At 45.1% G+C, this 25,067-nt stretch overlaps 1 pseudogene; it reads right to left on the reverse strand.

The window, feature by feature from the left end:
* The window catches only part of LOC126456356 (ATP-binding cassette sub-family C member 4-like), a 212,906-nt pseudogene extending 204,731 nt beyond the window's left edge, over positions 1 to 8,175 (reverse strand).
* Positions 8,176 to 25,067: the final 16,892 nt, after the last annotated feature.

The following is a 25,067-nucleotide window of genomic DNA, read 5'->3' on the forward strand; positions in this document are numbered from 1 at the left end:
AACTCGAGGTTTTTTTATATTTTTTTTTATTTATTTTTTTTTTTTTTTTTACAATCTTGTTCCCAGGACAATATCTTGCGGTGCTGAAACTCCGACGGATCTTGCATGTCCCCGACGTCCACATTTGTAGTCGGTCTTCTACGCGGCCCACAATGGGAAGAGTAGAAGGGACAGGGATACCAGATTTCACATGCAACATTCATTCCAAAAGAATTAGCAATGACCGAAAGGGAAACTCTTCCTGTAAAAGAACTGGTTAGGTTGCACCGTCCAAGATTCTCCTTTTTGAAAACAAAATCCCTATGGCTTCATGCATCCTTTTTCTTTTCTGCAAGGAATTTAGCCATTGACTTAAAGTTTCCATTTATCCATTGACTAATGCTGTTGCCGAAAACATCATAATATTTACTCTAGTTTGAATTTTCTTTTGGACTTCGCATCACCACTTGTGCTTGTAAGTCCAAAAATTCTGACACATTTTCTGTCAATGATTTATTCTTCGTAATTTAAAGGATTCATGCAACTTGCAGTAGATTTTGGATTCAAATCATCGAATAATGGAAAGTGTGGTTCATTTTATACAAAGACATAATCCATCATTTCCTTGAAAAGTCATATCATTTATCTATACTCATAAAATTTTTATCCTAAATACATATATTTCTCCGCTTGATTGCTGTAATGTAAAAGTTATTAGTAGTGAGTAATGTGGATTCACTTCTTTCATCCGGCATTCATACATGCACATATATGGAAATGGATTTTCGAACAAAATTCCAAAGTGAACAAGACCCATTAAATAACTACTAATTCTATGAATCTTAGTTTCTTTTGACATTCAACAATAAATCAAGAACTCTTAACGTCTAATTATGACACTTTTTTGAAGTTCAACATCAATCAGCTTCCCCTCGCGTTTGATGCGAGTCTCTTACAAAGTATATCTGTGTCGTCTATATCGATTCTAGCTCTCGCGCCGACGTCAATTGTTTTGCGCGGGAAATTATCTTTGCGGCGTTAACCGTCACTCATGATTCACTGCCTAAACGCATCACTTCACACGTTTACACATCTAAGCGCGCACTTGAAATTATATATGAACATTCACTGGGAACCTCTTTTGATTATGCAGCGTCATTTTCGGGAAACATTTCTTTCTTCTTGAAGGTCATTCAGATCCTTTATAAATCTTGATGACATTAGCAATGCTAAAGTTCCATGTTTACCCAAACACAGGGGAAGCCTATCTCCACTATCTTCTTTGCAGCACTCGATAGTAATAGTTAGTCACTATTTCTACAATCTGTGTCACAGATTAATTATTTCAGTTTAAAGTTTTCAAACACTAATCACACACAATTTATTGTTATGTTGTTACGAGCGTTCATCTCTGTCACTCGCAACACCATTCCTCCCTATCTTCTAATCTTCATTAAATTTTTTCAAGTCGTTATGGGAAAATAACCCTTTAATTTTGTTAGATCCCAGGTATGCTAACAGATAAGCCATCTGATCCGAAGGTTGCTGTTGTAACCTTTGAATGACACTTCCCCATTGAGCATCTCTTTCCTGTAACTGTGCCACATGCGCACACAAATTGACGTAGTACGTCTTATATGGATTTTCCTGCAGCAGCAATACAGGGAATTCTGAGTTATTATTTACTTCAATCTCTTTGGCCAAACCCTGTGGTGACCTTGATAGAGCGTCAGCAATAATGTTTTGCTGTCCTGAGACATGCACGATCTTAAATTGGTATTGTTGCAGAGCGAGAGTCCATCTAGCCAGTCTGGGGTGTAACAGTTTACACGTTTGTAAAAACGTTAATGATTGATGATGGCAATATACGATAGTCTTTGACCCATACAGATAATAATGAAATTTTTTAAATCCCCAGATGACCGCAAGAGCCTCTAATTCTGTCGTCGTGTAAGTTCGTTCACAGTTGGACAAAACACGACTAGCAAACGCAATAGGACAGAAGGTGAGTTGTCCATTTATCTTGCGTACTTGGAAAAGGCACGCTCCAATACCCACATTCGACGAATATGTTGACAAGTAAAATTCTTCTTGCATGTCCGGATGGTACAAAAGCGGTGCATTTACTAATTGCTTCTTTACGTCTTCGAATGCTTCTTGACACTCTAATGTCCAGAGCCAGGGCACATCCTTCTTCAGCAGACTATTTAGAGCTGCTGCGTTCATCTCCTGATTTGTTATGAATCTTCTAAAAAATGAGGCCAGGCCCATAAACCCTTTTAATTGCCTCCTATTCCTGGGTGTTGGAAACTTACTAATCGCAATAAGCTTGTCCTTGGTTGGTAAAATTCCCTTTGCGTCAATTATATGCCCCAGGAACTTGATTCTGTTTACTGCAAAATGGGATTTCTGTAGGTTAGCAGTTATTCCCATGGTTTTGAACACATCCAACACTCAGTTCAGTAAGGTAATATGCTCCTCCCAAGTTTTCGATGCAATAAGCAAATCATCAACAAACACTGTTATCCTGCTTCTGAGTTCTGGGCCTAGTGCATAATCTAGAGCTGCTATAAGGATTCCGGCACTAATGTTGAGTCCGAAAGGAACTACAGTAAATTGGTAACTTCTTCCGGAATAAATGAAAGCCGTATACTTCTTTGTTGACTCATCCAGCTTGACTTGCCAATAAGAGCTCCGCAAATCAATGCTCGTCAAATATTGGACATCCTGGAACCGTTGTATAAGTTCGTCTATGTTTTCCGGATGTGTTCTCACTGGAATTATGATTTTATTTATTTCTCTGGCGTCGAGTACCAGTCTAACAGTCCCATTTGCTTTTGGCGCGACTAACAATGGGGAGCAGTATGGGCTTGTAGAGGGTTCGATCAAACCCCATTTCAACATGCGATCTATTTCCTTTTGAACTTGAGCCTTTAACCTCCAGGGAACAGGATAGAAAGTTCTACAATACGTTTCGTGCGGCTTAACGTAAAGATGGCATATGTGTCCCTTAATAACTCCTGGCCTTTCATCAAAAACATTTTCATACGTTAATAATAATTCATTGAGCGGCTTCTTCTGATCTTCGATAATGCAGTCGGATTCATTTAACTTTTCAAACACTAATTGACCGAAATCTTCTTTGACTTGGAACTCATTAATTATGTGCTCTTTAGAATTTTGGGCCGTCCTGATTACTTGCACACTGATTCCACAATTATATTTTCTCGTAAGGCTTTTTTTTTTTCTCAACAACTCCAACTCAATTTCTTGTTTATTAACATTCAACCAAATTTTTCCTGTTTTCAAATCTATTCTGCATCCGTATTGACGTAGGCTGTCGACTCCGATAATGCAATCTACCACTAAATTTTTCACAACAAGGAATGTGCTTAATATTGCTACATTTTCGAATTCCACACCAAGTAGTGACTGCACCTTTACATTAGCCGATCGAGCCCCGACGGCGCCTAATATTCTGCAATCTTGAACTGGAAATACTGGTACTCGTCTTATATTTCTGATCCTGTTGAATAGTGCCTCCGAAATAACATTTGTGGTTGCAGCTGTGTCTATAAACGCCACTGTAGGTACGGTCTCCATAATGACTTGCACTTCGGCTACTGCCACCTGTTCCTTATCCTCATCTTGTGGTTCTAAGTCCTCGGTCAGTTCATCTGCCAGTAATCGTCCATCATTATACGTTAGCATGGGTACACATATCCTGTTGCCCCTCAACCAATTGTTGACCGCTCCTCCGGGGCACGAGTGGGTCCTTACAAGTTTGTTGGATTTTGATTTGTCTGCTGGTTGACATCATCCGTCACTTCGGTAATTACCGGTTGATTCGTAGATGTCCGTCCCCACTGATGTTAGCTATTTGAATTCATTCCTCCCGGTTGATTCCACTTTCTATTATTGTTATTATTCCAGGCTTGGGGTGTGAAATTTCTTTCGTTCCCCCACACGGGATTGTATCTTTTCCCGTTCCTGTTGTTCCTTGAATAGCCCCTCGCAAGATCATTGCCGGGATTACTATTGAGATTTTGAGGGGTTTCTCCATTATTTAACGATCTCTGTTCATTCCTTCTAAGTGTCGACTGATCGCCATTGGTATAACACATACTTACACCTTGCCTACCGTTTGGCGGAGGTTCTATTTCCCTATATTTGAATGTGTTATTACGGGCTTTCTGGTTGTTCTCTTCGATAATATCTATATGGTCTAACGTCGTGAGGAACGACTCCAAGTCTTTGTCGTTGCCGTAAATCAATTGATTCCGAATGCTAGTTGATAGTCTTGCCTTAAGTATGTTTATTATGTCTGGCAAGGGCATAGGTCTGTCCCAGTATGTCGTTTTATTTATATATTTTTCGGAATACCTTCTAAGGCTTCCTTTCGAAAAGGAGAAAGGCTCTGGGTAGAGCACCTCCTGCCTTAGGCGTTCCTGTACCCCTTCTGGCCAGAACTTTGCTAAAAACGACTTCTCAAAATCGTCATATGTCGGGCAAACAGATGTCCGAGGCCCAGATCGCCCCCGAACCTTGTATATATCCTATAACAAAACTGATCTTCTGCCACTCCGACCAATTTCTGGGTAGCACTCCTCTGAAACTTCGAATAAAAACAATTGGACGGACCCCCCTTTTGTCAGGGTTAAAAATCTGGAATTGCCGATGCTTTATCATTGTTTCTTCGGCATGGCAAAGGCTTTTGTAATCTACATTAGATAAGAATTCATGCGAACAACCAGCTTGTGGCAATTTAATGTTTGAATTACTTATACAAGTCGGTATTGTGTGCGAATAGGCAGTAACTGGCTCCATAGTCGCTGGCAACTTCTGCTGCTGCCCTGTATTCATTTGTTCTGAGCTTTGTTGTGAAGCGCGCATCGACTCTTCTATCGTTTGTTTCCAATGCTCCAAATCAGCACCTAACTGCTGTCGCACCTCCTCAAGTCCTTTCGCAAACAAATTCTCTTCCTGTTTGCCAGATAAATTCTGGAATGCTGCCTTAACATTTTGCTCAACGTTTTCACACATTAGCCTGTTGTTTTCTAATGTTATTTCGGATAATTTACCCGTTAGTACGTTAATTTGGTGGTCCATAACGTCTTGACGCTCTGTCAGATGTTCAACGCTTTCCTTTAGGTTAGCCTGTGTACGTGCCAATTCAGGAAGTTGCGCAATTGCACATGACATGCCGTCTTGCTTTTGTACTAATTGCGGAACCATTTCCACTTGTTCCCGTACAGTATCTATCTTAATAGCCACATACTCCTTCATTTCGACACGTGCGCGGTGAGTAGATTCCTCACATTGTGCTTTCACCAATTCTATTTGTGCAGTTAATTTTCGTTCCGTCTCTTCGGCCTGATCTTTGAGTTCTTTGGTCTTCGCCTCTATCCGCTGCTCTAATTCGGAAAAACTGTCTTGTAACTGCTGCTTAATCTCAGTCTGGACTAATTTAATTTCTTCTTGAGTTTGAGTGACTGTCACTAATTGTGCTTTAATATCGGTTTTCAGATTTTCCTGCCCTTCAGTAACTGAGGCTAATTTCGCGTTCAAATCATTTTGCTCTTCAGTAACTGAGGCTAATTTCGCGTTAATGTCGGTTTTCAGATTTTCCTGTCCTTCAGTAACTGAGGCTAATTTCGTATTCAAATCATTTTGCCCTTCAGTAACTGAGGCTAATTTCGCGTTAATGTCGGTTTTCAAAGTATTCATGCTCTCGGTTATCATCTGCATCTGTCTCATGATAATTACCAATGGAAATAATCCATGCTGCGTACTTGCTGTTACACCTCCAGCCGTGTCTACAGGGCGTTCTATTGCGCTATCTGTAGCCATCGGTCCTACAACACTTCTTACTGCATCATTATTATCAGTGCTAACAGCTGAAGGCTGTTGCGTGCTGCTATGCTCTGCTTGACTCATCCTAAACATTGCCCTAGTTAAAACCATATAAATGTTCTACTGTCACTATATATAACTCCCTTCTACTGTCACTATATGATATGTAACTCCGATCACACAAGAGTACTTCTGTGTCTACTTTCTTAATGTACATATACAGATAAATGCAACTGGGACAGGTCAATCAAAACGCGTCTAACATGAATACAATTAATCAATGTTCAAATATCAAATAACACTAAACAGAAAAGCGTATACTTCAACTATACTAGCAAGCTTTAATGTATCAAATAACACTAAACAAAAATGCGTATACCTCAACTATACTAGCAAGCTTTAATAATAAAATATTGATCTCGCCTTCTGTCTTTCGGCTTCATTTGTAGATCCAATTATATCACCTGCGAGTCTTTCCTCTCTTTTCCAATCGTCAGTTAGGTTAGCTCGTCGTAGTTGACATGAAACAGAGAACAAAATTATTTTAAAAACGTCCAAAAACGTGTCCTGTCACGGATTGGCCACTTTAACATTTATTATTACTTTTAAACACTGCATTCAGTCAGGAGAATCAATCTTGTGGACAATTTGTTCCTTTTACGAAAGACTGCGAATTCCAGATGTGTAAGAAGCCTTTTTGGACGATTTAACATGGACTCAGTGATTGCAGGCTCTCTTCGACACAGCTGAAACTTCCCCACTAATTACAGGGCCAACGTGATCATCAAATGATTCAGAAAAAACTCATTCGTTCACTCACTCCAGAACAAAAAAGTCACAAACCTTATTTACGAAGGAAATTGTGTATTCAATCCATCTCCATTACATGTCCAGATCTCCGGTGATTCCACGTCTTAATTATTTTCCGTTTACAGTCTCTTTCTCTTCAAACAAACCGCTAGTGGCACAAATGTTAATTGGCTCGCTTTAGCGAGAAGAAAAGCAAAATATGTATCTCTCAGAAACACGTCAATCCCTCAACGGATACTCCAGAAGCTGTCCTAGTTATGGAGAATGCATATATGCATCTCTGCTATTTCAAAGAATAAACTCAGTAGAAAATACTTTGGCGTCGTCGAGCTGTCGCCTCATATATTACGAGAAAATCAGATCAGATACTTTTCCAAAGTGAATGAATGTGGATGGTTTGATTGACAATGATTAATTGGTGCGTGGTAAAGGGTATTTTCTGTGGGGACATTACACCTGTTACCCGTCTTGTCCACGAGTGACTGCCCAAGACATTTAACACACAAAGTGACATTATAACGCAAACAGTAATATCCACGGTAATTCCTGGACAATATCACGCAAAAACGAACATTATCTAAGGCTGATGGCAATAGCTACTGTACTTTATCTGCAGAGGTTTACTTGCATCTGTTGATGATGAGTCAGATGCGCTGCTTCACTCTGTTGACGTAAATGAATGTCTAAAACCATACTCCACCGTGAAAATTATTTTAATGTAGAGAGAGTATTTTGTGCAGGCAACTACGGTGTGTGCTGTAAAGGGAATGTAATGTATACTGACAGAATGTACTTCAGTGTTACTAAAAATTATTTCATTTTTACTGTCGAAAACAATATGTCGTATATTAGTGATAAAAGGAAAGATAAACTAAATAATCTGCTCAACTTTAGAAATGTGAGAGTAGAGAAGAAATCGACAGGCGAAAAATTGTCCCAATCTGTCTCAGAAATTGGAAATTTGAGGTAAGTTCCTGTGGGACCAAATTGGTTAGATCATCGGTCCCTAGGCTTACACACTACTTAATCTCGCTAAGGACAACACAGATGCCCATGCCCGAAGGAGGATTCGAACCTCCGACGGAGGGAGCAGCGCTAACCGTGGCAAGGCGCCATAGATGGCGCGATTATCCCAAGCGGGCCTTTCTCAGACTTACCTTCCTATAAATTAGAGAGCAGCAGGCAACCCTGACTCTCATGCCGACGTAGGTAGTCAGCATGTTGTAGTGGTGCTGGCAGAACATCATCACGAAGTTGATGACCACCATCAGGCTGGCGTATAGGTAGGCTTCCTGCTGCGAAATGTCGCTGGCTGGGCTAAAGTATTGAATAACCATCCCCAGGAGCAACGGCTGCGCGACTCTGTATTAAATAAAGGTAAAAGTAAAGAGCGGAAAGAAGCTTCGGCATCTTACCTATATCTAGCCACTGATGATAATTACAAGAGGAAAAAATATTCAGCACACTTTTTAATTGATGGTGACTCAATATATCACGCTATCACAATATTAAGTGTTACTACTGGAACGCCATTAGAGGCTACAGATGACATTATAAAGCACGATCTAAATAAAAACGTCCAAAGTAAAATAAGAGAAGTCGAGGAAGAGACACATTGGTTTAATAGTATCATTCGGATAGTGTGAAAACAGAGACTACTACTCTGTCGTTACAAACGATAGTGCAGAGAACTGGTAGCGGAAGTTCAATGGCAAACTGCGCATCGGTTTGAACAGGTATGTGTAAAGTGTATTACAATCCACGTTCGACCCCCAGTGAAAAATCTATCAAAATACTAGAAAATTCTGGCAATACCTGGAGTCAATAAACTGAATCCAACATTCAGTTCAATCTCTCGTGGATCTGGCTGACTTTAAGAATGAACAAAACAGACATTCCACATTTAAAAATGTATTTGCGTAATGAAAGGGTACAAGCGGCGCACACTCTCACGAATGAAAGATGCTGAAACAAACACCTTTGTTACTGAACAGCAGTTGAGAGAACAAGGTATCACACCCTGAAATAGCTATTAGAATTTACATAGAATACTCTGTGGGATTAGCACCCTCTTCTAGGTCATAACCATTAAAATGAGAACGTTAACAGGGATACCAGATACTGACATTTCACTTACTGTGCACATACAGTATAATAGTAAGTTTACATAACCAAATTTCTGGATGATTTGATAGTAGACAGACGGTGATATTTAGTAGACAAAGATGACACCTCTGGCAGAAACAGTCCCTCAACTCGGCTGGGCATAGAGCCGAACGGAGTGTACATGACAGATGTGGATCTGTCATTCCACAGTGCTTCATTTCTTTATCAGGGTTCATCAGTCGTAACAGCTGGCGAGAGGTGGAGAGCCAGTGCCCCGGCAGCCCTTGGTCAGATGTACTGAATGGGTCGGAGATCAGTTCTGCTCAGGGGAACAGTTGAACATCAACTATATAGGTGAATGTCAGGACACAATGGGTGACAAGCGGCCTTGGATTATCTTCTTGCAAGATAAGATGGAGTTGTTGATGATAGGACACGAACACTCAGCTCGACAAGTCAGAAATGCAAAAGCCGGAGTGGTCGTGCTGTGTACCCAATGGCACCCCGTACTATCGCGTCGGGCGTTGGGCCTGCCTGACGATGACGAACCTAACGTGGCAACGCTCGCTCTCCTAGGAGCCTTCACACATTCAGACGTCCATCGTGACGTTGTACGCAGAGCCGGGACTCGTCTGAAAAGATGTGACGCCACTGCAGTGTTGTTGGTCGCCTCTCTCTCTGCTACCGTACCAAGGAAGTTGCAACAATGGTCGCTGTGCTGACATGACAGTCCGTCGTGCTCAAAAATCAGTCGCGCTGTCGGTGTGCATACTTGCCTCGATGCAAATAATGTCTTTTCACAACTCAAGGTACGTTAAGTGGTTGGATGATGCCGCATGGTGGAACGAACAATATATCTGTCCTCTCGGGTGCTAGTTCCGTGGGGCCGTCGATATCCTGCAATGCGTATAGCATAATCCTCCCCAACAAAATGATATCATACTCGTATGCTAGTCGTAGGATCCAACCGAACAACATGAGCAGCAGTATTACGGAGTAAGTTCCAAATTACCATGATCTTATCACAGTTCAGTTCAAAATGGTTCAAATGGCTCGGAGCATTATGTGACTTAATATCTATGGTCATCGGTCCCCTAGAACTTAGAACTACTTAAACCTAACTAACCTAAGGATATTGCACAACACCCAGTCATCACGAGGTAGAGAAAATCCCTGATTCCGACGGGAATCGAACCCGGGAACCCGACAGTGGGAAGCGAGAACGCTACCGCACGACCACGAGCTACGGACAACACAGTTCAGTTCCTACACGTGCTGGTAGACTGTTTCGTGAGTCATTAAACGTTTTTCTCGCAAACAAATAACATTAATATGAGAGTCTGAGAAACACATAGCGTCATTTTTCCTTATAGATAGAAAGTAGATGGTGTTGCTCCTATCTGTTTTGTGCGGTTTTGCGGAACTCCTTATCGTTTGAATATGCAAACGAATAGTACACTTTACGCCAAACTGACGTTTGTTGCAAGCTGTGTCCATGGCGTTTCAATTTTAGTGGTCAGTAGTGAAAGTATAGACGCTCTCTTTCATCAAATAGCCCGTGTGTCTGGAGAAGAGCCCAAAAGCACTGATAACAGCAGTGGCAAATATCGCAACAGAGAAAGAGGTTAATATACATTAAGCCCTTTCTTCACTCCTCTTCCGAGGAGACATATTGCATCAGGTCTTCGATTGGAACTTTTGGAAGACTTCATAAAAATGCAAATTTCCCCACCAACAAAAGCAAGAACCGCAATGAGTGAGAACAGTCTGGAAATTAACGTTGTATCAGCACGTTACCTGGAAGAAACGGACATAAACCTCTGATGTATTAAACTCTGATGTCTGTAATTTGTATATAATTTTGAAAATAACTGTACACTTAGCAATAAACTGTCTTAACAAACTTAAAGAAATCTCTTAAAGTAATAAAGACAAAAAATGCAGTTCAAAAACTCCTCTCAATATCCATCTGTTGGAGGGGACTAGGGCATATTTGAAGATCGACAATCGTGATGTTCCAGGATGAAAAGATTTCTCTCAAAGACGGAGAACGAGTTAAAAAAAAAAAAAAAAAAAAAGAAATCCCACGCTTGCAAGACATCTCGGTTTATTCACATACTATACCCATCAAATAGTAGATAGAGGCGAGTAAGTAGTTTCTGTCTTTCTAGACTCCTGAAAGCCGTTCTACACAGTTCCATATAGTGGACTCATAACCACGATAAAAACCATCAGATAGCTTACAACTCAGAGTGTAACATGATGAATACTTGTCTAATAGAATCCAGTATGTTATACTGGGCGGTGAAAGGTCAGCCGAAACGAAGTTAACAGGACGCGTGCCCAAACGTAGTGTCGTAAGTCCACCAATGTTCAAAATATGTATATATAAACTGCGTATCAGACTGGGTCGTCATCGTTTTCAGATTGCTTACTGATGAGGTTGTTATCTACGGGAAAATTCGTCGTTTGACATTAATGAGAAGACGCTGAAAAACTGGGATACAATTTCTATTTAAAGTAATGAATTAAAATTCTCTTGCAATGTAAGTTAAAAACAATACATTGTTCGTAACAAAAAGAAATAACCCTGCAGCACCCCACTACGTAAACATCTCAAATGTTCAGCGGTAGTAGTAAAAATTGATAGGAAATGGACCAAATAAGTAAAATATACAGTAGGGCAGGCAAATGGAAGTCTTAGGTTTAGTTGAAAAGGCTTTAGTGAAGAAAATACCTCCAAGACTGCAGTAGGACGTGATCTAGAGTACTCCTGCAGCATTCTGAATTCTTATCATCTACACATGACAGCAGCCATCGATAAAATCAGAGGGGCGCTGGATAGCAGCTGTTTGATGTAATCTGTACTAAAGGATAACAGAGATGCAGTGGAAACTAACAGAGGAACTTTACAGCAAAGACGACCTTCTCGTGAAATCTTCTTGGCTAAGTTTAGAGAACAATTACCAAGGGAAGACCGTGCCACAGTTATAATGCCATCATCATATGCCTCATTTAGTGATCGTAAGAGTAATAGATATAAGGATTGTTGGCTTTTAAATAATCACTTTTCCCTTCCTCATCAAACAGGAAAAGACACAACTACCACCAAGCACTGCACAGCATGTTGGCCACGTAACTCTAGATACAGTAGTGACTGCATCCCTCATGAGGTACTTTCTTTTTCTTCTTGAAATTCTGTCTAGTATATACAGTCATCAGGAAAACCAAAATTGTCATTTCTACAAAAAGAAGTGTGGAACGTAGACTCAACGTTTCGATGATTTTCGTACCCATCATCTTCTGGCGAAGTGTCGGGATGCTGCTCAGTCACTCTCATCTAATACTTTCCCCTCTTTGGGGACGTGTGTGGGGCTTTTACTCCAATGTGTACTTGTGTGTGTGGTTATTTTTTGTAATTTTTGGGTGTCTTCGAAATGTGATGATTGTTCTGTGTGTGTCTGGTACTTACCTGAGGTTGGCGAGATGATTGATAATATGGAGGAGGGAGGAGGATTAGGAATTGGATACAGGAATTTTCTCTTCGACTTAGTCGTCGTAGATCGTCATTGGGCATTTGCGCTTGTCGCCGGACATGTCATACAGACCTAGGGAGTGGATGAGGACGTTTCCTGATCTGGAAGAGCTTTCATAGAAGGCCCTTGCCAGATCTTGGAAACGCTCTTTCAGGAGTGGGATTTCAGCTGCGGTATGCAGATCATCGATAGGGAATCCCAAGGGTAGATGAAGTGCCCTCCTGAGGGCACAGTTCTGCAACCTCTGGAGTTTGTCCAGGTGCTGCTTCGCTGCGTATCCGCAGACAGGGTATGCATATTCCATTACTGACTGTATCTGGGCCTGATAGAAATTCACTCATGCAGAGCAAGGAAGGGAGCCAGTTGAGTTGAGGACTGGGTTTAGGATGGGCATTCTGGTGCAGACCTTCCTGAGGACCTCGTCTATTGGGGTTTCCACTAAAGACAAGAGTCCAAGGTTATACCAAGGTACTTGGTGGTTCTGCGCCAGGGGAGTTGGGTTCCGTTTAGGTGAGGGTGAATGTGGGTGGTGGTGGGGCGGGGGGGCGTTGAGGAGGTCCGCGTCTTCCGAGCCTACAGCTGTCAGCATAGCCTGCGTCTTTTCAGAGTTGATGGTGATGTGCCAGCGATGGGCCCAAGTTTCTGTGTCATCTAAAACCCTTTGTAGCTTACGGATGACCAGGTCCTTGTTCGCATTTCGAGTGTAGAAGGCTGTGTCATCTTCGTACTGCGCTGTGTGCACCAGGGGGGCTGTTTTGGAGTGTCTACAGTGTACAGACTGTACAAAACGGTCTCCAGAACCGATCCCTGTGGCACCCCAGCATGAATACGCCTTTTGGTAGAGATGGCAGTTTCTACTTTGACAGAGAAAGTTCTATCCGTGGGGTAGCTTTTGATCTGTTTAACTATGCTCCCGGAGAACCCTTGTGTGTATAACTTGTAGAGTAGCACTCTATGCCATACTAAGTCGAAGGCTTTGGCTACGTCTAGCAACACTATCCCCCAGTAGTCTCTGTGGTTGAAGCCCTCTGTGGCTGCTTCATCCACTCTCATGATCTGTTGTGGGGCAGAGTGGTTCTGCTGGAATCCAAATTGGAAATCCGGCAAAAGTTGCTGTATGGTAATATGTTCCTGTATGGGCGCTCGTTGAGAGTTGGCAAGAGACTAATCGGCCTGTAGAGCTATGGGACTAGAGGGCCTTTCCCTGGTTTGTGTATCGCGACCACTTCCACGTGTTTCCAACAAGTTGGGAATTCGCGGTAACGAGTAATCTCGTTGAAGACGTTCGCGAGGTGTGTGATCGCCGAGGGTGGGAGGTTTTTAAGTAACTGATTGGAGGCACCTTTTTTGTGCAGAGGGACCTATTTACTTTTGCCACGTCTTCAAGGGCGAAAAGCGTGGGATAGTTCTCTGGGTCCTCCTCAGCATTGAGGAAGACAGCCAGTTGACGATGGACTACCTCTTCATGTTCTTCATCCTGAGGTTCTGCCGCTTGAAACTGCTTCTCGAAGGAGTCGGCGAGGGCGCTGGCCTTTTCAGCGTGGTTGTAGGCCAGACCCCGCTCGCCATGCAGTAGTGGCATCCTAGCGCTTTTATTTATTTATTTTTTTTTTTGTGAATTACTTGGTTGCTTGCCATAGTGTGTGATGGTCTACTTTGAGAGCTGTGAGGCTGTTTTGCCATTGCTGGTTTTTGTGCTCATTGAGCGCTGCCTTCAGCTCTCTCTGTAGACGATTGAGCAGCCTCCTGGTGGCCTGATCTCTGATGATCTTCCACTCTTTTGCCACCCTGATCTTATGTCGAATTTGAGCTAGCAAATGTTCTGGGAGCTGTATTTGCGAGGGTGGCACGTCCCTTTTCGGGGGTTGGCCTCTTCCACTGCCTGCAAGATGGAATCTGATAGGTCTTGTAGCGCTTATTCTATTGTTTCGGCAGTAGATGGCGGAGCGCGAACGATATCAGAGGCGACAGTTTCTCGGTATCGCCCCCAATCTGTGCGTTTGTAGGACGTCTGGTACCGTGGGAGTGCTAACTATTCTCATACACCGAGCTCTAGAATCACTGGGTTGTGGTCGGAGGACATTATGTTGATTGTCCTTGTGACTAAATACCCCACGATCCTCCTAGTGAGGGTTATGTCTAACACGTCGGGCCTACCTCCAATTTTTGAAAAATGTGTTGGCTCAACTGGACCCCATGTTTCGAAGTGATGGTCGCGTGCTAGTCGTTGCAGTTTGGCCCCTGCTCTGGAAGTTACTCTAGAGTTCAAATATGGGTGTTTGGCATTGAAGTCGCCTGCTATTACGAGTTTGCCTTCAATTTGCCCTAGAGCAGCTACGTTTCCGTCGTCTATTTCGACTCGTGGGTGTCAGTAGAATGTAACTATTGTTAAGGGTTTAGTGGCAGTAGTCACTTCCACCGCCACTGCTTCGATTTTATTGGTAGCTAGTAAGAATACCTGGTGGTGGGGGATCCTTCTCTTTACGTATACGGCCACTCCTCCACCTTGGATTGGCCTGTCTTTATGGTAGCTAACGTAGTTGGGAACTGTCGCTTTTATTCCCGATTTTAGATGGGTTTCCCTCATCATCCATATTTCGATGGAGAACTCCTTCATAAGTTCTCTGAACTCGACCTCTTGAATAACAATGCTGTCTGCGTTAAAGATGCACATTGTGATGCCTTGGATATTTGGTCGTCTATCAATGATGGGGTTTTGAAACAACTGAGGAAATCGCGGAGGATAGCGCCTGTTGGACTGCTGCCTGAAGGGCAACGAAGATCTGAGTGTTCTGCTTCTGGCCCTTCCTGAATTCCATCATTTCCATGCGTAATAATTGATTCTAGGGGTGGACTGAGTGTGGGGTTCCCTAGAGGTTCCTCCATCTTCATGAACCTGGTTGTGTCTTTCCCGGTGTTGTTCTTGTGAATGCGTTTGATGTGGTGGTGATAGGGCTACGTTTCCACGGCTTCTCAGTGGGGAAACCACTTCCGCGTATGTTGCCCTTGGTGTGTCTGGTCTTTGTTTTACCCAAGCCTTGTCCATGTGGGTTGTGTTTTGTTTCTCTGTGTGACTGGATGGAGTGGTGGTGTCTTTGCGCCTTTTGCCTGCTGTGGGTGTCTTTTGTGGTCCTCACAGCCTTGGTAACCTGCTGTGTGGTTTTTGCCACACAGCGCGCACCTTATTTGCGGGTCCATGGGTTTTAGTGTACAGGAGCTCATGTCATGGGCCTCGGCGCTCTTTCTGCATTTTATTGCCATGGTGCAGTGGGTGGCGATGTGATTTAGGCCCTGACACTTGAAGCACTGCACAGTCTTGTTTTTGCGATGCATTGGCTATGTGGTGACAGCCACAGCCAGGATCATTTTTATCTCCCTTTTGTTCTGGAGGATATCTGGCAGTGTGACCTGGAATAGGGGCTACTTGCTTTCCACTTTGCCCATCTGCTGGACGGCCTTGACGACGAACCCCTGGGAATTCAAATCTGTTTGGATTCCCAGGGGGGAAAGTCGTTTTGGGAGGTCTCTGATAACAATATTCTTGTTTCGTGTTTTTGTTGTGGGGAAAGTGTTGTGGTGAAAAGTGTTTTGACTGTATATTAGTCTTCTAGTGTGTGTAGTGTTATTTTTATATTGTCATCACCGGCAGGTTTTGTCTTGAAACTGCCTCCCATGATTTTACCATCTCGAAGAGTTCCTCGTAATTCTGACGAAACTCTGCGACAATCGGAGGGAAGATGATGGGTGACGTATTTCTGTGTTTGTGTTTCTGTTGTGTTGTTCTGTGTTGTCTCTAGCTCATCAGCCACCGCCTAAAACCTGTTCGGAATTGGTTCTACTCCCTGGGCCACCGGAAGCCTCGGCTGCCAAGAGGTTTTCTTCAGAAATAGTTCAAATGGCTCTGAGCACTATGGGACTTAACATCTGAGGTCATCAGTCCCCTAGAACTTAGAACTACTTAAACCTAAGTAACCTAAGGACATCACACACATCCATGCCCGAGGCAGGATTCGAACCTGCGACCATAGCAGTTGCGCTGTTCCGTTCCCGTTCAGGGCGATGTTTTCCTGGTTCCCTCCCAGGGCGACAACAGGTGCTGTCGGGGGAGCGGGCTCCTCAGAGGGTGAGGGAGTTGTCTTACTCTTGGAGTGGCTATCCTTGCGGTCCTTCCTTGCACAGCGCTGTTTGGATGAACTGGACTTGTGTGGGGGGGGGGGAGGGGGATTTTAGTTATTTGGATCGGGTGGAGGGCTGGATCGATGCAGTAGGTTTGGGGAGGATTTCGATCGACTGACAGATCATCTGCTTGCCTTTGTTCAGGGATGCTATGTAGTTTGGCAGGTTGTTGGTGGCATTGGCAATCAGGAGCGGACTTAGGACAAGGGGAGGAGAGACGGATCGGAAGTACTGACCATGTATGTCGATGTCGGCGATTTGTGTGTTACAGCGTTAGGTGTTTTTCTCGCAATGTCCGAAGTGGAAAAAGGGGCTGCTGCCAGGGAGGTGCCAGTTACAGCCATCACTGTCACCGTTAGGCTTCTGGCTGCATTGCTGGTCCTATTGCGCTGATGGAGGTGGAGGTCTGGAAGGCGGCGGCGGAAACCTTCTCTTTGTTTCTGCAGCCGGCTTCCTGGTCCTGGCCCACAATTTCCCTAACCTTGTGGGGAGCAGAGCCTGGATCTGCGGCAACTGAGAAGCTCCAAACGGCCGGCGACGCGGCCTGCGGCAACAACAAGACGCGCCTTCTGTCAACAGCGGTAGACCGCTTCGACCCCAAGGCACCAATGGAGCTCGACATACCGACAAAACAACAGGGAACACGACAATCCTGCTGTCAAGTGGCACCAAATAAAGTATCCTGCCCGTCGTAATTGCTTAGCTAACGTTGTTGGGAACTGTCGCTTTTCGGCATGCATTGTACTACATCTCGTATAGCTGCTTAGCTAACGAACTTGGGAACTGTCGCTTTTCGCGGTGCTGCTCACTCACTCACTCACTCTCATCTGATATTTTCCCCTCTTTGGGGAAGTGTTTTGACGAGTTTGTAGCCTTGCGGCTTTTAATCCACTTCCTACTTCTGTGTGTGTTTATTTCTGTGATTTTGGTTGTCTGTGTGATGTGATGATTGTTCTGTATGTGTCTGGTACTTGCCTGGGGTTGGTGAGATGATTGGTATTATCAGGGAGGGAAGAGAATCATGAATTGGTTCAAAAAATGGCTCTGAGTACTATGGGACTTAACATCTATGGTCATCAGTCCCCTAGAACTTAGAACTACTTAAACGTAACTAACCTAAGGACAGCACACAACACCCAGTCATCACGAGGCAGAGAAAATCCCTGACCCCGCCGGGAATCGAACCCGGGAACCCAGGCGTGGGAAGCGAGTACGCTACCGCACGACCACGAGCTGCAGACGATAAGGAATTGGATGTAGGGATTTTCTCTTCTACTTAGTCATCGAAATTCGTTATTGGGAGTTTGTGCCTATCACAGGACATGTCATACCGACCTAAGGAGCGGTTGAGGACATTTCCTGACCTGGAAGACCTTTCATAAAAGGCCCTTGCCAGATCTTGGAAGGGCTCTTTTAGGAGTGGGATTTCACCAGCGGCGTGCAGATCGTCGATAGTGAATCTGAGGGGTAGGAGCAATGCCCTCCTGATGGCGCGGTTCTGCAGCCTCTGGAGTTTGTCCAGGTGCTGCTTTGCTGCGTATCCGCAGACAGGGCATGCATATTCCATTACTGGCCGTATCAAGGCCTGATATACGCTCACACTCACAGAGCAGGGAAGGGAAGTAGTTGAGTTGAGGAAATGGTATAGGATGGACATTCTGGCACAGACCTTCCTGACGACCTTGTCTATGTGGGGTTTCCACGTAAGACGAGAGTCCCAGGTAACGCCAAGGTACTTGGCGGCTCTGCGCCAGAGGATTTGGGTTCCGTTTAGGTGAAAGTGGTGGTGGTGGGGGGGGGGGGGGCGTTGAGGAGTCCGCGCCTTCCGAGCCTACAGGTGATCAGCATTGCCTGCATCTTTTCAGAGTTGATGGTGATGCGCCAGCGATGGGACCAAGTTTCTGTGCCATCTAAAACCCTTTGTAGCCTATGGATGACCAGGTCCTTTGTCGCATTTCTTGTGTAGAAGGCTGTGTCGTCTGCGTACTGTGCTATGTGCACCAGGGGGGCTGTTGGTGTGTCCACAGTGTACAGACTGTACAAAACGGGCCCCTGGACCGACCCCTGTGGCACCCCAGCGCGAATACGCCTTTTGGTGGAGGTGGCTTTTTCTACTTTGACAGAGAAAGTCCTATTCGTGAGATAGCTTTTGATCTGCTTAACTATGCTCCTGGGGAACCCTTCTGTGTATAACTTTTAGAGTAGCCCTCTATGCCATATGGAGTCGAAGGGTTTGGCTATGACTAATAGCACTATCCCACAGTAGCCTCTGTGGCTGAAGCTCTCTGTGGCTGCTTCAAAAACCCTCATGATCTGTTGTGGGGCAGAGTGGTTCTGTCGGAATCCGAATTGAAATTCCTGCAGAAATTGCTCTCTGGTAATATGTTCCTGTGTGGGTTTTAGCAAGAGGTGCTCATATATCATGCTCAGAGTTGCCGAGAGACTAATCGCCCTGTAGTGCTGCGGTAATAGAGGGTCTTTTCCTGGTTTGTGAATCGCGACCACTTCCGCGTGTTTCGAGCAAGCTGGGAACTCGCAGTAACGAGTAATCTCGTTGAAGACGATCGCGAGGTGTGTGATAGCCGAGGGTGGGAGGTTTTTAACTAACTGACTGGAGACACTATCGCATCGTGGCGCCTTTTTTGTGGTGAGAGACCTAATTACTTTTGCCACGTCCTGGGGGGCGAAAAGCGTGGGTTCGTCCTCTGGGTCCTCCTCAGCATTGAGGAAGACAGCCAGTTGACGACGGTCTACCTCTTTGTGCGCTTCATCCTGGGGTTCTGTTGCTTTAAACTGCTTCTCGAAGGAGTCGGCGAGGGCGCTGGCCTTTTCAGCGTGGCTGTGGGCCAGACCCCGCTCGCCATGCAGTGGTGGCATCCTACCGCTTTTTTTGTGAATTACTTGGTTGTTTGCCATAGTGTGTGATGGTCTACTTTGAGAGCTGTGAGGCTGTTTTGTCATTGCTGGTTTCTGTGCTCATAAGCTCTCTCTGTAGATGATTGAGCAGCTACCTGGTGGCCTGATCTCTGATGATCTTCCACTCTTTTGCCACTTTGTTCTTATGTCGAATTTGAGCTAGTAAATGTTCCGGTAGCTGTATTTGCGGGGGCGGCCCGACCCTTTGAGGGGACGTGGCCTCTTCCGCTTCTTGCAAGTTGGAGCTTGTTAGCTTGTTCTACTGTTTCCACTGGCCGGAATGGCCGAGCGGTTCTATGCGCTACAGTCTGGAACCGCGCGACCGCTACGGTTGCCGGTTCGAATCCTGCCTCGGGTATGGATGTGTGTGATGTCCTAAGGTTAGTTAGGTTTAAGTAGTTCTAAGTTCTAGGCGACTGATGACCACGGCAGTTGTGGAGATCGTTTATGTGCGTTCTCCAAGTCAGTCGTTTGTCTAAAGTGACCCCCAGGTATTTCGTGTTTTTTTCCCATGGATTTTCGCGCCTATGGAGCCTGAGTGTTATGTTCTCTCGGCGACGGTGTGCAATGGATCGTTTGCCTTTTCTCTGAGTGATCATGATTGCTTGTATCTTATCACTGTTAACTATTATCCTCCACTTCTTGGCCCATGTCTCTGTGTTGTTGAGAAGGTTTTGTAGTCTGCATGTTGCTAGTGATCTGTTAGTGCTGGTGGCAAAAAAGGCCGTGTCATCAGCATACTGGGCGGTATGGATCTGTGGGACGGTCACTGTGTCAGCTGTGTACAGTTTGTACAACACAGGGCCTAACACCGAGCCCTGTGGGACACCAGCCCGTATGCCGCGTGTGATCGACTTGGCAGTGCCTACTTTGACACGGAAGGTGCGATTAGTTAGGTAGCTGTGCAGTAGCTTAACGACTTGGCTGGGGAACCATAATGTGTAAAGTTTGTAGAGTAGTCCAGTATGCCACACACTGTCGATGGCCTTGGCAACATTGAGTAGCACTGTTGTTGTTGTTGTTGTCTTCAGTCCTGGGACTGGTTTGATGCAGCTCTCCATGCTACGCTATCCTGTGCAAGCTTCTTCATCTACCAGTACTTAGTGCAACCTACATCCTTCTCAATCTGCTTAGTGTATTCATCTCTTGGTCTCCCTCTACGGTTTTTACCCTCCACGCTGCCCTCCAATGCTAAATTTGTGATCCCTTGATGCCTCAGAACATGTCCTACCAACCGGTCCCTTCTTCTTGTCAAGTTGTGCCACAAACTCTTCTTCTCCCCAGTTCTATTCAATATGTCCTCATTAGATGTGTGATCTAACCATCTAATCTTCAGCATTCTTCTGTAGCACCACATTTCGAAAGCTTCTATTCTCTTCTTGTTCAAACTATTTATCGTCCATGTTTCACTACCATACATGGCTACACTCCATACAAATACTTTCAGAAACGACTTCCTAACTCTTAAATCTATACGCGATGTTAACAAATTTCTCTTCTTCAGAAACGCTTTCCTTGCCATTGCCAGTCTACATTTTATATCCTCTCTACTTCGACCATCATCTGTTACTTTGCTCCCCAAATAGGAAAACTCCTTTATTACTTTAAGTGTCTCATTTCCTAATCTAACTCCCTCAGCATCACCCGACTTAATTCGACTACATTCCATTATCCTCGTTTTGCTTTTGTTGATGTTCATCTTATATCCTCCTTTCAAGGCACTGTCCATTCCGTTCAACTGCTCTTCCAAGTTTTTTGCTGTCTCTGACAGAATTACAATGTCATCGGCGAACCTCAAAGTTTTTATTTCTTCTCCCTGGATTTTAATACCTACTCCGATTTTTTCTTTTGCTTCCTATACTGCTTGCTCAATATACAGATTGAATAACATTTGGGAGAGGCTACAACCCTGTCTCACTCCCTTCCCAACCACTGCTTCCCTTTCATGCCCGTCGACTCTTATAACTGCCATCTGGTTTCTGTACAAATTGTAAATAGCCTTTCGCTCTCTGTATTTTACACCTGCCACCTTTAGAATTTGAAAGAGAGTATTCCAGTCAACGTTGTCAAAAGCTTTCTCTAATTCTACAAATGCTACAGACGTAGGTTTGCCTTTCCTTAATCTTTGTTCTAAGATAAGTCGTAAGTTCAGTATTGCCTCACGTGTTCCAACATTTCTACGGAATCCAAACTGATCATCCCCGAGGTCGGCTTCTACCAGTTTTTCCATTCGTCTGTAAATAATTCGCGTTAGTATTTTGCAGCTGTGACTTATTAAACTGATAGTTCGGTAATTTTCACATCTGTCAACACCTGCTCTCTTTGGGATTGGAATTATTATATTCTTCTTGAAGTCTGAGGGTATTTCGCCTGTCTCATACATCTTGCTCACCAGATGGTAGAGTTTTGTCAGGACTGGCTCTCCCAAGTCCGTCAGTAGTTCTAATGGAATGTTGTCTACTCCCGGGGCCTTGTTACGACTCAGATCTTTCAGTGCTCTGTCAAACTCTTCACGCAGTATCGTATCTCCCATTTCATCTTCATCTACATCCTCTTCCATTTCCATAATATTGTCCTCAGGTACGTCGCCCTTGTATAGACGCTCTATATACTCCTTCCACCTTTCTGCTTTCCCTTCTTTGCTTAGAACTGGGTTTCCATCTGAGCTCTTGATATTCATACAAGTGGTTCTCTTTTCCCCAAAGGTCTCTTTAATTTTTCTGTAGGCTGTATCTATCTTACCCCTAGTGATACTCGCTTCTAAATCCTTACATTTGTCCTCTAGCCATCCCTGCTCAGCCATTTTGCACCCCCTGTCGATCTCATTTTTGAGACGTTTGTATTCCTTTTTGCCTGCTTCATTTAATGCATTTTTATATTTTCTCCTTTCATCAATTAAATTCAATATTTCTTCTGTTACCCAAGGAGTTCTATTAGCCCTCGTCTTTTTACCCACTTGATCCTCTGTTGCCCTCACTACTTCATCCCTCAAAGCTACCCATTCTTCTTCTACTGTATTTCTTTCCACCATTCTTGTCAATTGTCCCTGAAACTCTGTACAACCTCTGGTTTAGTCAGTTTATCCAGGTCCCATCTCCTTAAATATCCACCTTCTTGCAGTTTCTTCAGTTTTAATCTACAGGTCATAACAAATAGATTGTGGTCAGAGTCCACATCTGCCCCTGGAAATGTCTTACAATTTAAAACCTGGTTCCTAAATCTCTGTCTTACCATTATGTAATCTATCTGATACCTTCTAGTATCTCCAGGATTCTTCCATGTATACAACTGAGTAACACTTGGCCTCAGTAACCTTTGCGGTTGAAGGCTTCTATGGCGTCTTCGACTACTCTCATAAGTTGTGGTGTTGCTGAGTGTTTGTTGCGAAATCCGAACTGGGGGTGCATTTCTTCTCTACGTATGTATCGTTCGATGTGAACAATAGGAACCGCTCCTAAAGTTTACTGAGAGTGGGGAGTAAACTCATGGGGCGGTGCTGCTGGGGAAAGAGGGGGCCTTTTCCAGGCTTAGCGATCGCGATCACTTCCACATATTTCCACTGCTTCGGGAATTTTTGTGTTCGCGTGATCTCATTAAATATTTCCGTCAGTTTTTCTATCCCTGGCTGGGGCAGGTGTTTTAGCAGGTCGTTGGTCGGGAGGTAATGACCTGGGGCTTTCCATCGAGGTGCTGTGTTCTGCATATCTATATAGCTCCTTGGCCGTCGACCGCTTCTGTAGGCCAGCCAATCACGCTCCTCCGGAAAGGGGTACCGCGTCGGTGGTGGAGGTGGGGGGGGGGGGGGGCGGAGTGGATCGGCGTCGAGACCCAGTGGCTATCCAATCTGCCTGCGGAGGCCGCTGCCTTCAGATCGGAGCGCTCCTGACGTATTTTGTCAACTGCGGGATTCCACGCTACATTGAGCTGAAAACCGCTATCCCTGTTTACTAAATTGTTATGCAGACATATCTCCACTGCCTACTACTGCCTCTGCCTCTTTGAAGATAGAGTCCCCCCAACACCACTGATGCGGTACCCTTTTTCACAGGAACGTAATTGGCCGGCCTACAGAAGCGGACGACGGCCATGCACCTACAAAGATATGCAGAACATAGAATCCCGACGCGATGATGCTGTCGCCAACGCAGTTGCCGCTCTCAAATCTGCCACTACAGAGGAGAGGGCTGCACTTCGGGCTGGGGTGGACGAGGTGCGCCTTCAGCTCGCGCAGCTCCGCGAGTTGCTGGCGTACGAGTCTCGCAAGGGGCGAGACGTTACGACTGCCACCAACGCCACGCAGATGGACGTTCTCCCGGCTCCTGCGGTAAAGCAGGGCGCTGTGGGGGTGCCCACGGAGGTGGCGATAGAGACGTCTTCCCCCTCCTCGGAAGGGGAGGGACTGCGGAAACAAGATTCTGAGCCAGCTCCACCAGCAACACGGGATGACGTGGCCAAAGACATCGAACCGCCCGCCCGCACTCCCGAGGACGAGGCGGAACAGCCTCTCCTGGGAGATGAAGTCACAACTGCTGCATCCAACCAAGAACAGGATACAGAAGAGGTAGTCAATATGCCGCCAGCAGAGAGAGAGATGACTGCGCCAGGACTACTGAAGATGGTCGCAAAATCATTGCGTGACAAGGCGTACGCGCATGACAATACCCCCCACCCTTTTACCGATTACAATGCTCCTTAACCTCCTCTACACCACAAGCCTTATGATTCGATTGGGCAATTGCAAATCTGGCCGTCGTTGTTCCTAAGAGGGACTTGGGCCTTATAAACCGCTTACCTATCTTTACCGAGTATGACTGGCAACGCATAATCGCTGCTATTCCAAGAGTTAAGCAGAAGAAGGAGAACAAACATCCCTCTTGCTCGCACCGCTAGTTTCCTAGCACCCACAGTATTTTATCCTGTCGAGTTCAGACAAGTTTTAGCTAATCCTTTTAATCCGAGTCAATTAAATTATCTTATATTTGTGGAGTAAATGTCAACAGACAAAGACTCCGACATTGTAGACCATCTCAGGACAGGTTGTCCATACCAGAGAGCAGAGAGAGAGAGAGAGAGAGAGAGAGAGAGAGAGAGAGAGAGAGAGAGAATCTCAACCGGCAGTCCCGCTCAGGCAGCTGAGGTGAGCGATCACTGTACGCTAAGCGCTCGTTCCCCAACATGCCTCGACGACGTGAAAAGGGAGGCAAAGCCGCCGCCTACTGCAGTTGCTGTGCCTCGTGCTCGGCGCATCAGAAGATGAGGGACGCAATAAGAAGAAGACGACGGAACAGAAGGAGCAGTGCTTCCGCTGCTAAAAACGTGGCTACGTTGCCAAGAACTGCCGGAACCGAGTCGCGTCTCTTCGGTGTGCGCAAGCACACGATTCGCGCCACTGTACGAAGAAGGACGCCACTCGCTGTTGCACCAACTGTGGCGGCGCTTAAGCAGCGAATTTCCGAGGCTGCAGTTACACCAAGAAATGGAGTCGCGGTGAGAAGACAAGACGGAGACGCAAGACCACCAAGAAGGCGGACACAACGGCGGCCGTTGCATCCTTGCCATCCCCTCCCGGTCCCGGCGTATCCGGGGTGGTCGGTGACTCGGCTGTTCCACCAGACGCAGTCAGCGAGGCGTGCACCAGGGTCCGCACCGCCACTGACGACGATATTGCTGCCCTCAGAGACGCAATGGCGG

The sequence above is a fragment of the Schistocerca serialis genome, chromosome 2, assembly GCF_023864345.2.
Source record: "Schistocerca serialis cubense isolate TAMUIC-IGC-003099 chromosome 2, iqSchSeri2.2, whole genome shotgun sequence".
NCBI lineage: Eukaryota > Metazoa > Arthropoda > Insecta > Orthoptera > Acrididae > Schistocerca > Schistocerca serialis.